Source organism: Dermacentor silvarum, chromosome 2, assembly GCF_013339745.2.
Source record: "Dermacentor silvarum isolate Dsil-2018 chromosome 2, BIME_Dsil_1.4, whole genome shotgun sequence".
NCBI lineage: Eukaryota > Metazoa > Arthropoda > Arachnida > Ixodida > Ixodidae > Dermacentor > Dermacentor silvarum.
In genome coordinates, this window is record NC_051155.1 from 256,215,281 (window position 1) to 256,227,726 (window position 12,446).

Genomic DNA, 12,446 nt, shown 5'->3' on the forward strand with positions numbered 1-12,446 from the left:
CTATTAAAAAATATCACCGACGATTACGATACTCTCTAATGAGAAATTTCAGCGCAGCTGTATACGTGTTTTCATTTCGCTGTGTATTGGCTGGCGTGGACAATCTGGCTCGTGCGGCACGTTGCAAATGGAGCAAAGTGTCGCACGACTGCCTCGCTAATCGTGAGATCGCGAGACGCAGTGCGTGGGTCAAACGTATAGGTGCGATTCACAGCAACCGCCGCAGACAGACCTACGCTCATGCAGTGCTTTGTTTCCATATATATGTTATCGGTGGCGTCATCGGTCAACAGACGACGCGCGCTAATCTGGCGCCATCTCCTAGCCATCGTCACCGCAGAGCCCGTCTGACGCGGCACTACGTTTTTCTTCTCACGCTTTCGCCATATCCTCCTCCTCCGCTTTCCTCCTTGCGCTCTATCCGCTATTGCTGTCTTTCATCTCCCGCTCCGCTTTCGCTTTCATCCTTCGCTGTGCTCGTACGATCGGTTACAAGGAACGCCGAGGGAGGACGCCGACGCTTGCTGCAGGAACGGGCGTAAGAGCTGTGCTCTGAAAAAGAATTGTGCAGATGAAACGCACATCTTGGTATCCTTTCAAGGAAAGCTTTTGTGAAGCCGTTAATCAAACGCTGTATAAAACTGGTTATCGTCTACAACGCATTTTCGAGCACAGCGATTAGGTGCCTTCCCGGCAAATCAGCAAGATGCGGAATACCTCCCGCCCACGTGTTAGGTGCCTTCCCGGCAAATCAGCAAGACGCGGAATACCCCCCCCCCCCCACCCCCCACGTGGCTCATGCGACCACATATTACCTATAAAACGGGAACGGTGCAGTTCTACGGCAAGGCCCGGACTTTGCTGACCCTCGCTGCTCATGCTGTCTTCCCTAATGGTTCACATACAAGAGAGAATTTACATTACAAATCTGCTTATGCAAAGCCGCATCCACAGAGCACCTGCATATGCACGGGCACTTGGTTGTTCTTTACGGATTTACGCAGAGAAACAACATCCGGTACCTAAATATCCTCACTGCTCCAAATATATACTTACAAGCGCGTAATTCACATATTATAGTGATATTAGCGATATTTATAAGTGCCACCTTTAGTCAATGTGAACGATATTTTAATATTCTTACTACTGGTGAGCTAATAATGAATGCTGATGAGCGTCCTTTTCTCCGGAGATAACTTGGAGGAGCTCGAAGCGGCATCAAGGAAATGGTTGTGAGAACTTAATTTCTGGGTTTCGTCTAACAAACTAAAAATAAATGCAAGAAATACAAAGTTAATGTTGGTTGATGGTGATGTGTTCTGTTTAGTGGCGCAAGGGCGAGGTATGGCCAAAGAGCGCCATGCCAGTGTTACTGAGCTTGTAGTATAGTGATGAATTCTGGCAAGTGCATAAGACGTGGCTGTAAAGGGGTTTAAAAATAGTCGCTGTAACATGCGTAAAATATACATGTACTAAGATCATAGCAATGACTAATGAGGTGTACTATGAAAATGAAGAATGCATTAAGAATGATACGATATTCAAATATTTAAGATGCAGTAATTGGCAAGAAGCTCTACTGCCTAAACAGAGCCCTTGAACAACAAGGGCCTGGAGGCATGTGCTACACAAATCTACTATCACAGCGGCATCCTCTGGAGAGAGGAGGCCCTACGAATTTATTGGGCTAATAACATGCAGGACCATATCGTTCAAGAAATCAACGACTGCTTTAACGTTAAAAGGCGGTTCTTCACCAACAAACATAATAGGATGTAGAGGAACATGATATCGGTATGCTAGAGGGAAATATTTCTTTCTCTCTCTTCCGGCTTCCCGACACTCCAGGAGGACGTGGAGGACGGTCAGCCTCTCCCTACATCTACCAAAGGTTGGTGGTTCATCGCCAGTCAGCAAAAAAACTGGGTGCCATTTGTGTGTCCTATTCTCAGACGACAGAATAGGACATCTATTCGTAGTGTTTTCGTAGCTGAGGGCCAGAAACCTAACTGTGGCTTATTAAAGTGAAGCTTATTGTTTCCGCATCCCACAAGCGTTGCCAGTGGCTTCGCAGTTTCTTACACTAGAAAGTTTTCAAGTCTGTTGCAGGAACAGCAACTTTATGATTAGTAGCATCCGATGCAGCTGATGTGGCCATTTGGCCTGCTCGCATATTACCCTCAATGCCTCTATGGCCCGGCACCCAGGATATAATTACATGCTGGTTTGATATACAGAGCTCTGCATAGAATGGAATAGAGCTCAGTGAGTACATGATTTTTGTGTTTGCAGAGTGACATCAGGGCTTTCACGACGCTTAGGGTGTCTGTATGTATAATTGCTTTTTGAAGTTTTGATGCCCTTATATGATTCACAGTTGACAATAGTGCATAGGCCTCAGCCGTAAAGATACTCGTTTCCGGGGGAGTACACCGGATTCCGAGAAGGATGGGCCAACGGCTGCATACGACACGCCGGCATGTGGCCTAGAAGCGTCTGTGTAAAACTACGTGCACGAGTACTTGGATTGAAGATATAAGAAATGCATTTTAATATGTGCCTCTGGCGCGTGTTTTGTGACTTCTACAAACGATGTATCGCAATCTATGAGTTGCCACTGCCACGGTGGTAACAGTTTCACTGGAGCCATATGACAATGTTCAAGAACTGGAACACCCATTTCCTCACTGAGGTTCTTCACGCGCAAAGAGAACGGCTTTCTCGCTGCCAGTCGATTATGGAACAGTGTGGCAGTGGTCACGTCATTTATAGTTGAATAAGACGGATGTTCAGTGTTCGCGCGTACGCTCAGAAAATATGTGAAACTGCTATATGAACGCTGCAGATGGAGTTACCACTGATTCGACTCTACATAGAGGCTCTGGATCGGACTTGTTCGCAAAGCACCGGTCGAGACGCGGATATCATCATGGTGAACGGGATCTATTATTTTTAGTGCACTTGGTGTTGTGGAATTATAAATTACAGCTCCGTAATGACGGCGCGAGCGAACAAGACTTTTATACAAGTTAAGCACACTTTCGATCACTACCCCAAGTTGTACGTGACAGAAGCTTTAAAAGGTTCATTGTCTTCAGGCATTTTGCCCTCAGATACTTAATATGGGGAATAAATGTCTGCTTGGAGTCTAAAATGATTCCTAGAAAATTATGCTCGCTGCTCACAGAGAGCGCATCTCCTTTTATTTGTATAGTTGGGACAGGCGTTATGCCTCTCTTGTTTGTACGGAGTACGCAAGTACTATTCTGGGCAAGTATGGCTTTTTGGGCTAGTTGGTTAGATACATCAGAGGTGGTCATAGCGCTAGAAGACGTCCTGTTCGTGCTCGTCCTGTTCTCTCGTTCTCGTCCGTGTCTTCTAGCGCTATGACCAACTCTTCTGGGCGTTTACTTCAATTCATTCTTATCGGCCCATTTGGACAATCTGTTTATTCCTAGTTGCACTTGTCGTTCGAAAGTGGCAATATTGCATGACTTGAAGGCTATCTGCACATCGTCGACATAAACAGAATGAAACATCGTACGTGGGAGGACTGTTTGCAGGGAATTTATTTTTATAATAAACAGTGTGCAACTAAGCACGCTTCCCTGTGGCAGACCGGTCTCTTGGGTGAATGACTTAGACAAATCGTTACCCACTCTTACGCGGAATGTGCGATTAGATAGGTAACTTTCGGTTGTGTTTAACATGTTGCCACGGACGCCCATCGCCGAAAGGTCTCGGATAATGCCGTAGTGCCATGTCGTGTCATAAGCTTTTTCTAGGTCGTGAAACACTTAGAGGAAGGACTGCTTATGTATAAAAGCATCTCTAATATACAACTCAATGCGAACAAGGTGGTCTGTTGTGGACATACCTTCCCTGAAACCACATAGGAAGGAATATTTTTTCAAACAGTTTGCATAGGCAGCTTGTTAGCGCCTGTTGTTGCTGGCTAGGGACAACTCTTGGCCTTGTGTAAGCATGGGGATAACTATAGCGTCCTTCCAAGAAAACGGGATATACCCAGCCGCCCACATGGTATTGAAAAGAGACAGGAGTGTTTTCAGCGCTTAAGAATGCAGGTGCTCAATCATTTCATACTTGACACGATCGCCGTCTGGCGCCGAGTTGTTGAGCGAGTAAGAGAAGTTTTAAGTTTAACTAGGCTAAATTCGCAGTTGTAATCTTCACTTAGTGAACATTTTCGATCAAGGGGCTTTCGCTCTGCGTGTTCTTTGAAGCTGAGAAATGTTCGTGTGTAATGGGACGCGCTGGAGACGTGTTCAGTGTTCGCCCAGACAACCTGCCTTGTCTTCCAGGCTCTCACCTTGAGTACTGACTAAAGGTACGTTCACATCGAAGGCGGGGCGGCGAGAACCTCCTCGCCTAGCGGGCATAGCAGGCGGAAAACGAGGCGGCGAGCCCGATCGCTCTCGGACCGATTTTTTCCACCCCGCCGGAACTTTCCACTTTGCCACATCCAATCAGAACGCCAGACGATGGTGACGCTGGTGTATCTCGGCGCGAAATCTGCTCGCGGGCGGACGACCGCTGTCACGAGATGGCGACACGTCCCCCGCGAAAGCGCTCGATGCTCCGCCTCCTCGGCGGCGCGGGCAACCAGGCAAGCCGTCTGGTCTGAACAGGCCCATGCGCTCGCCGCCTCGCCGCGTTGAAAATCCGCTTGGCCGCTTAGACGCTCCGCTTTCGGTGTGAACGTGCCTTAAGGGCAATGAGTGTACCCCCCCCCCCCCTCCCGGCCTTTTAATTTATTTACTCGAGTCCACTTTCGTCTCATCCGTGTAAGGATTTATACCGGAGATGTACTTCTCCAAACTCTCTCTTTTAGCACGTCGACGTCTTCTTCTACCCTGGGACTTTATTTGTTTGAAACTGATCAAATTTTCGGCAGTTGGAGAATCGCCAAGTCGTCGCCAAGCTTTGCATTGATTTTTCCGTGCTTTCTTACATTCTTCATTCCACCCCGGGATACGACGTTTATTCGCAGGTCCGTTAGTTTGACGGATGCATTTCGTGGCAGCGTCAATTAGGAAGCCTGTTATATACGCCACAGCGTCTTTATATTAAAGGAGGCAATATCATCTGTGCTTAAATATGTAAGTTCTCGGAAACGTTCCCAGTTAGCCCAGTCAACCTTCCATCGGGGAATGTGTTGAGTATACATCTTGTTTTGTAAAGTTGTAAAGTTTAACATGATTGGGAAGTGGTCGCTTCCAGAGGAGTTCTTAAGAACGGACCACTCTGTGTACGGAATTAGTCTACTCGACGCGATACTTAAATCTATGGAGGGGTATGTACTATGCGCCCCGCTGTAGTACGTTGGCTCTTTCTTATTAAGTATACATGCTCCTGAGGAATAGAAAGTTTTCGATTAGGCGATCTCTCGCATCGCAACGACAGTCTCCCCACAATGTGTTATGTGCGTTTAAATCTGCGACAACTATGCATGGAGCCGGAAGTTCATCTATGTAGTTTTGAAATTCGGTTTTATTAAATTGAAACTGGGAGGTATGTATATAGAGCTAATAGTCACTAGCTTGTCAAACTGCACCCCTTGGACAGCTACTGCCTCTAGGGGCATGCGAAGTTTTATTTCCCAGCAGGCAACACCTCTGTCTACTATGATAGCCTCACCACCGGATGACTCGACTGTGTCCTCGCGGTCCTTGCGAAAAATATCATATTGTCTGAGCAAATTTGTGTATGTTTGAGGTGTGTTTCTTGAACACACAGCACCCTGGGACTAAAGTTACGGAGGAGTTCTTTAACGTCGTCCAGATTTTGAGGAGACCTCTGACGTTCCAATGAACTATTCGAGTGCCCATATTAAAAACAGTTTCGTGCTGTGTGAAGAGAAAGTTAGCTTAGTTAGAAAGTTAGTTACAGGCCCTGTAATGCGGGGTTTCTTTTTTTTTGAGCGGTCGAGAGATTCACGCCGCTCCGTTGGCGCTGGGTGCGCCGTCTGGACGGAATATGTGTCCATCGGCTGTTGCGGAGCGCTGGACACCCGCTCTTGAGAGCGGTTTGTTCGCTGTGAAGGCCTCGTCTCGAGGGACGAGACCCTGGAGGCCACCAGCCCGGAGGTCGATGGACCTTTCTGAGATGACGGAGCAGCGCTAGCTGCAAGCGCTGAAGGTACGGATGGCTTCACCGCCGGCTCACGACGCCTGGGCCAGACAGTCGCCGGAGGCCGTTGTGGCGCTGCGCTGGCCCCTGACGCGCCACATCGTCAAAGCTGGTTGTTGGCAGGTAGGATACCTGCCTTCGTGCCTCTTTAAACGAAATCTTATAACTTTCATTGTGACAATTTCCTTTTCTTTTTTTCAGGACGGGCAGGACCGCGAGTATGCGGCGTTCTCCCCATCACAGTTTACACAGTGGAGAGAGTTTTCAGAAGATTCAGAAGTGTGTTCGTGTGCACTGCATTTCGCACAAGTTTGGCGGCCTCGGCAGCTGTGCGCACTGTGGCCGAATCGCTGGCATTTGAAACATTTGTGGGGATTTGGCACATATGGGCTAACACGAAGTTGATGCACCCGGCCTCGATGGACTCGGGCAGAACACTTGAGTTGAAAGTAAGTATCAAGTGCTTGGTCTGGATTTCTTTACCGTCTCGCCTCATCAATCCGTTTAACATTCATGACATTCTGGTCACTGAAACCCTCCAGGAGTTCAGCCTCACTCAGCTGCATCAAATCATCATCTGAGACAACGCCACGGGGGTTATTCACAGTACGGTGCGGGGTTACTGTTAGTTGGGCATCTCCAAATGACATTATATTGGGCAGTTTTTCGTATTGTTTCTGGTCTCGGAGTTCCAAGAGGAGATCACCGCTCGCCATTCTCGATGCTTAATAACCTGAGCCAAAAACTTCAGTCACAGACTTCGATACAAGGAAAGGTGAGATCGTTCGTACTGATTTGTCTGGTTTTTCTGCGTGAATCGCATGGAATCGTGGGAAAGTTTCTCTTTGGCGACCAAAAAACTGAAATGCTTCATCGGTGCGCCGTCTTTTCTGAGGCCGATCAGCGAGTGGGAGGACAGAACTCGCCATAGGTGAATGTGTAGTTTTCGGCACCAAGGCCAGCCACCCACCGTGGAGTCCTACAAGGGGACGCCGCAGGGCCTGCAGACGCCAGCTGTACGTCGTCACTGTAACCGAATATTAAATAACCTAGTATGGCTACTCCCACAGGGTTAACCCTCGCTACCAATAAGATCGGAAGTAATATAGAAGAGAGGAGAGGACAGGAAAGATTGAAAGGAAGAGAGAAAGACGAAGGTTGGAGAGGAGGATAGGAAAAGGCAACTACCGATTTCTCCCGGATGGGTCAGTCCGGGAGTGCCGTCTACGTGAAGCAGAGGCCAAAGATGTCTGTTGCCTCCGCCGAGGAGCCGTAAGGATGCACACACCCGGCATCGACTAAACCCCCAGGATCCCCCTTTCCCCGGACACGACTAAGCCGCGCACCATTAGACGCGAGAGGGTCCAACCCCCATGTAATCGGGTCCATGCTATCGCAACACACCAAACGCCTTGCTTACGCAGAGGCCCCTCCGTGGAGTTTATGTTGGTTTCTCCCTACAATAAAATAATAGATGATGCAGTAAGACTGCATTATGGTGTCTCATTTGTTGATTATCATTCATTTTTAGGCACTTCAGCTGAACGCGGCACGTAAACAATGTTAGAATAAATGTCGCAAAGTCACTTGCCATGCCTAACCGTTTAGGCCATTTAATTTTATTTGGGCCCCATTTACAAGCAAATGGAGGGGGCCAAGGTAAAAGCTGCTTATTGGCAGCTTGAGTGGTTCCTGGCCCCTTTTACATACTATTGGAAGGGGGCAAAGAACACTTTCAGAAAAGAAAAACAGCAATGGGTTACATCGTTAGAGGGAGTAATTACACTATGTTACACTGTGAATACACGTGGTTTCACTGTATCACGGTGATTTAAATGGCAGTTTTCGCAAGACAGATGAACTCCGATGATGTCGAGGTATGGATGTCAATGCCGGCTACTAGATAAGAATGTAGCAGTCATGCCAAGGTGTTTGCGACCATTTGATGACCGTAATTTGTTATCGAAAATTTCTAACCAACTAGGCTAAAGAAGGAATTGTATTTTCCTACCATCCACTCTTATTTCAATTATTGCGTGTTGGTGGGGGAACGGGAAGAAAATTTATAAAAATAAACTTTCACGGTTTAAAAAGAAGCAATTAGACTAAATATATTTAGCTCATGAGCTCACACTTATAATAAGGTCGGCGTTTACGTCAAAACATAAAATTCCACATTCTTGCTTTATTTGAAAGACTAAATTGTCAATGCACGTGAGAAATTAGGAGACTGCGGTGCCTTTTCTCAGTCACTTTCTAGGCCGGAACACTGGTCATGGTTAGCGTAAAACGCACATAGTGGTAGAAAGAGCGCGAAAAAATTATGGAACGGGAACAATAGACTATCAAATTATGAATTTGTGTAATGAGCAACCTGCTATAATGGAACTGGCAAGAACAATTACAACTGCTCAAACTTTCAAATTCCGTGTTCGATCACTTTTTAGTTTTTGAGAAATCTTGTAAAAAATGCGGTCCAGTTAGGTTACGGTTAAATGTATGAAAAGCTCTCTCATACATTTTGAACTTATTGTTACTTGCCTATTCTTGTTCTTATATGATAATTTTCTGTACGATGTATGGCTACAACATTTACTAAATGTGTTAAATGTTACTTTTAGTGCTTTGTTATTAGGTAATAAAATTGTGTAATTTTGAAAATGTTTGTGTGACATAACTACCCTGTATATTTGTAAAAAAATATTGTTCATTTGGGAACATGAAAATTCTTGCTGTAGCGCCCAGAGCGAGCAGGACCCGTCAGGAGGTTAATCACCTCCTTTTATTGCGATAGCAATTATATGGACACTCAGAAGCAGATTTCTGCCGTCGGCATCGCCGTCGCCGTGAGGTTCCGTATGACGTCATTTGGAGATGAAATCGTCGCCGCGATAAGTGGTTCTTGAGGGAAAGGGAAAGGTTGGCGCTATCTTCTGCAGCCCTTGAGGGAGCACGGCCGAACGCTGTATGTGCGAGTGAAAGGGCGCGAGGGGCGCGTCTTTTACGGGGAGTGAACGCACGGCGGAGAACAAACGCGCGTTCTGCGCCGTGCTCGCTTAAGGGCTGCAGAATTAGGCGTCTCTTTTCTCCTTTACAATCACCATATATGTAGAGCAAACGCGCCTTCTTCAGACGCGCGAGAGGCCGTGGGGGAGGGGGAGGGAAGGGAGGCGACGTTTAGCTGCGGCACCAAGTGCCTATTTATATCAGAGGCTCCGGCAACAGTCACCAACGCCGCACGCATTTTGAGCTAACGCGGGCAAAACGCCGATGGCGTCGACAATAGTTCTGCGTGTTGCCGATGCTGCTGCATGTCCAAGTTTATACAGCTGATAAAGCTAATATCATTACTCCGTATAGCTCTCTACAAGTTTGCTATCGCAATTGATGCTTCGCCTTTCAGGTGAAACTGCCACAACTTTTTTCCTGACCAGAGAGCACTGCCTCGTAGTGTCGAAAAAATGCATAAACGAAATGGAAATCAAATGAAGCTTTTATGCCTTCTTGCCTGGGATTGGCGAAACATGTGGGGTGGGCAAATTGGTCATCGATAGAGGCAGCATTTTAGTGGTAATAAGGCTTTTTCATAAATCCCACGGCAATTCGACATGAAGAGCCGAATTGTTTAAGCATTCTGCTGCCTAATAACCTTCATCTTGACATATGAATGCATAGTGATTTGCCAACGCATTAAAAGAGAACCTGGGCGGCGTGATAAAAGACATGGTGGTTCTAACGTCAACCACTTGTCGGCATATGTACTCTGCAAATTTTGCGTTTCACCTACCGCTTTCGTGTGAGAAATCATGTGGGACAAAGCGGCACCTGTTTGAAGGTTAGATTAGAACAACTACCCCATAAAATTTCATTCCAGCGCACCAGGATTATCACTGTCTCTCGTGCGGCTGCTAAATCTTGCTATTATTGCGGTAATTATCCAGTGAATTGTTGCCGTCGTACCACGGTCCCTATGATACATCGTGCCCATTTTGTGACACTACGATTCAAAATGGGACAGTGACACACCTATTATGGACGTGCTCAGGACTTCACCTAAGCCGTCTTCGCCACCTACGGGCAACAGGCCTTCGGCCTGGCCGCCCACCCGACCTTGAACGTTGGATTCATGGACCGTATCATCGTTCACTTCTGGATTTTTTACATGAATCAAGTCTGTTCGTGTATTTTTGATATGCTTTGTATTATGCCTAAGGGCAAGCTTTCGAAATAAAAAAGAATTGTTGCCGTCGGCGTCACCATGAAGTTACGTATATATTTAGGTACATGTATGCTACATGTCATGCGATATGACATGCGATATATGCGGGTTATTTCGCCACGCCATTATGTCACTAAAGTTTTATTGCGAGAGCAAATATATGGACACTCCAAAGCAGATTTCTGCCGTCGGCGTCGCCGTGAGGTTCCGTATGACGTCAATGGAGAAGAAATCGTCGACGCGCGCCGAACGCTGTATGTGCGAGTGAAAGGGCGCGAGGGACGCGCGCTTACAATGGCGCTGAGCCGTGCTCCCTCAAGGGCTGCAGAAGATAGCGCCAACCTTTCCCTTTCCCTCAAGAACCACTTATCATCGAGTGAACGCACGGCGGAGAACAAACGCGCGTTGTGCGCCGTGCTTCCTTAAGGGCTGCATAAGTAGGCGTCTATTTCCTCCTTTACAATCACCGTATATATAGAGCAAACGCGCCTTCTTCCGACGCGCGAAAGGCCGTGGGAAGGGGGAGGGAAGGGAGGGGACGTTTAGCTGCGGCACCAAGTGCCTATTTATATGAGAGGCTCCGGCAACAGTCACCAACGCTGCACGCATTTTGTGCGAACGCGGGAAAAACGCCGACGGCGTCGACAACCGTTCTGCGTTTTGCCGGTGCTGCAGCATGTCCAAGTTTATACAGCTGATAAAGCTACTATCATTACTCCGTATAGCTCTCTACAAATATGCTATCGCAATTGATGCTTCGCCCTTAAGGTGAAACTGCGACAACTTTTTTTCATACCAGGACTTGCATTCATGACAAAGTTATTCCTTAGAATTTCGAGAATGGCAGCCCACCAACAAATGTTTGGGGGACAAAACACCAATAGCACATTCCTTTTAACTTACGAGTACATCTTCTCCGACTTAAATTTAAAAATCTGGAACATAACAGAGCTCAAACTTAAAAATGATGCATATTTATTCGCGCGGCTGTGCACAAGCTGCGGGATCAGCCCACGAAACGGGTCCGAAACATACCCGCTACGGAAAAATTGGTGGCAATGCTGCTGAAAAAGACGGTGGCTTTATTTAATAAACATAAATGCAACTAACTGTCTGATGGCAGGATTCAAACAGAGGACCGCTAGCACAACGCCTCGCTTTTACATAGCACCCCAGCTTACGTTTATTATTGCGATAGCAATTATATGGACACTCAAAGGCAGATTTCTGCCGTCGGCGTCGCCGTAGTCGCCGCCGTCGCCGCCGTCGCCGTGAGGTTCCGTATGACGTCAATGGAGATTTTTCAATTCATACGGCCCCGCAACTGCGAGTCCTACACTTCATGCAATATGATAACATGTTGCTATCGCATTCATTGGGACCTATGGCGAAAGTATGATTTTTTCGATACAGTGGTTTGCTCGGATGGATACAAATAAAAACGGCTCGCACTAGGCCTCGCAAAGCTGACCGATTAATTGCGTTCTAGGAAGCGCACTAGGACACAGCGAAGCTGACCGATTAATTGCGTCTCTTGGTTGTAGCTAGGCTATCTCTTTCTCTCGCTTTCTTTCTTACTCTCTCTCTTTCTTTCTCTATTTCTTTATCTCTCTCCTTCTTTCTCTATTTCTTTCTCTCTCTCCTTCTTTTTGTATTTCTTTCTCTCTTTCCTTCTTTCTGTATTTCTTTCTCTAACTTTCGCTCTCTATTTTTATTTCTCTCTCCCAAAGGAAGTTCTGTTGCAGTCGTCAGTACAATGCAACCATATGGTTCCCATAAATGCACGCTCTGCAAGCGCGACACTCGCCTTTGGACCGTGGGTCCAAAGGCGAGCGGGTTCAAATTCTGCCTTACCCGTTTTGGCGCTGAGCCGTGCTCCCTCAAGGGCTGCAGAAGATAGCGTCAACCTTTCCCTTTCCACACGAACCACTTACTACTACTGTTCGAATCCTGCCTTGCCGAGAACGTTCATTTTCTTTTTATTTATTTATTTCTCTCTGGCGGCGAGCGCAGACGCGCCGAGATGACGTCACTGCGCATGCGCAGTAGCGCGCAGCTGGCGGGAGCTCGGCAGCGC

The 12,446-nt window shown here is 47.0% G+C and overlaps 2 protein-coding genes across 2 annotated transcripts in view; one reads left to right on the top strand and one right to left on the bottom strand.

Annotated features, from left to right (window-relative positions):
• LOC119440809 (retinol dehydrogenase 12) overlaps nt 1-12,446 on the top strand; it is a 231,689-nt gene that overhangs the window by 74,072 nt on the left and 145,171 nt on the right. The window lies entirely within an intron of this gene.
• LOC119443174 (monocarboxylate transporter 12) overlaps nt 1-12,446 on the bottom strand; it is a 31,590-nt gene that overhangs the window by 5,127 nt on the left and 14,017 nt on the right. The gene's annotated exons all lie outside the window — the stretch shown is intronic.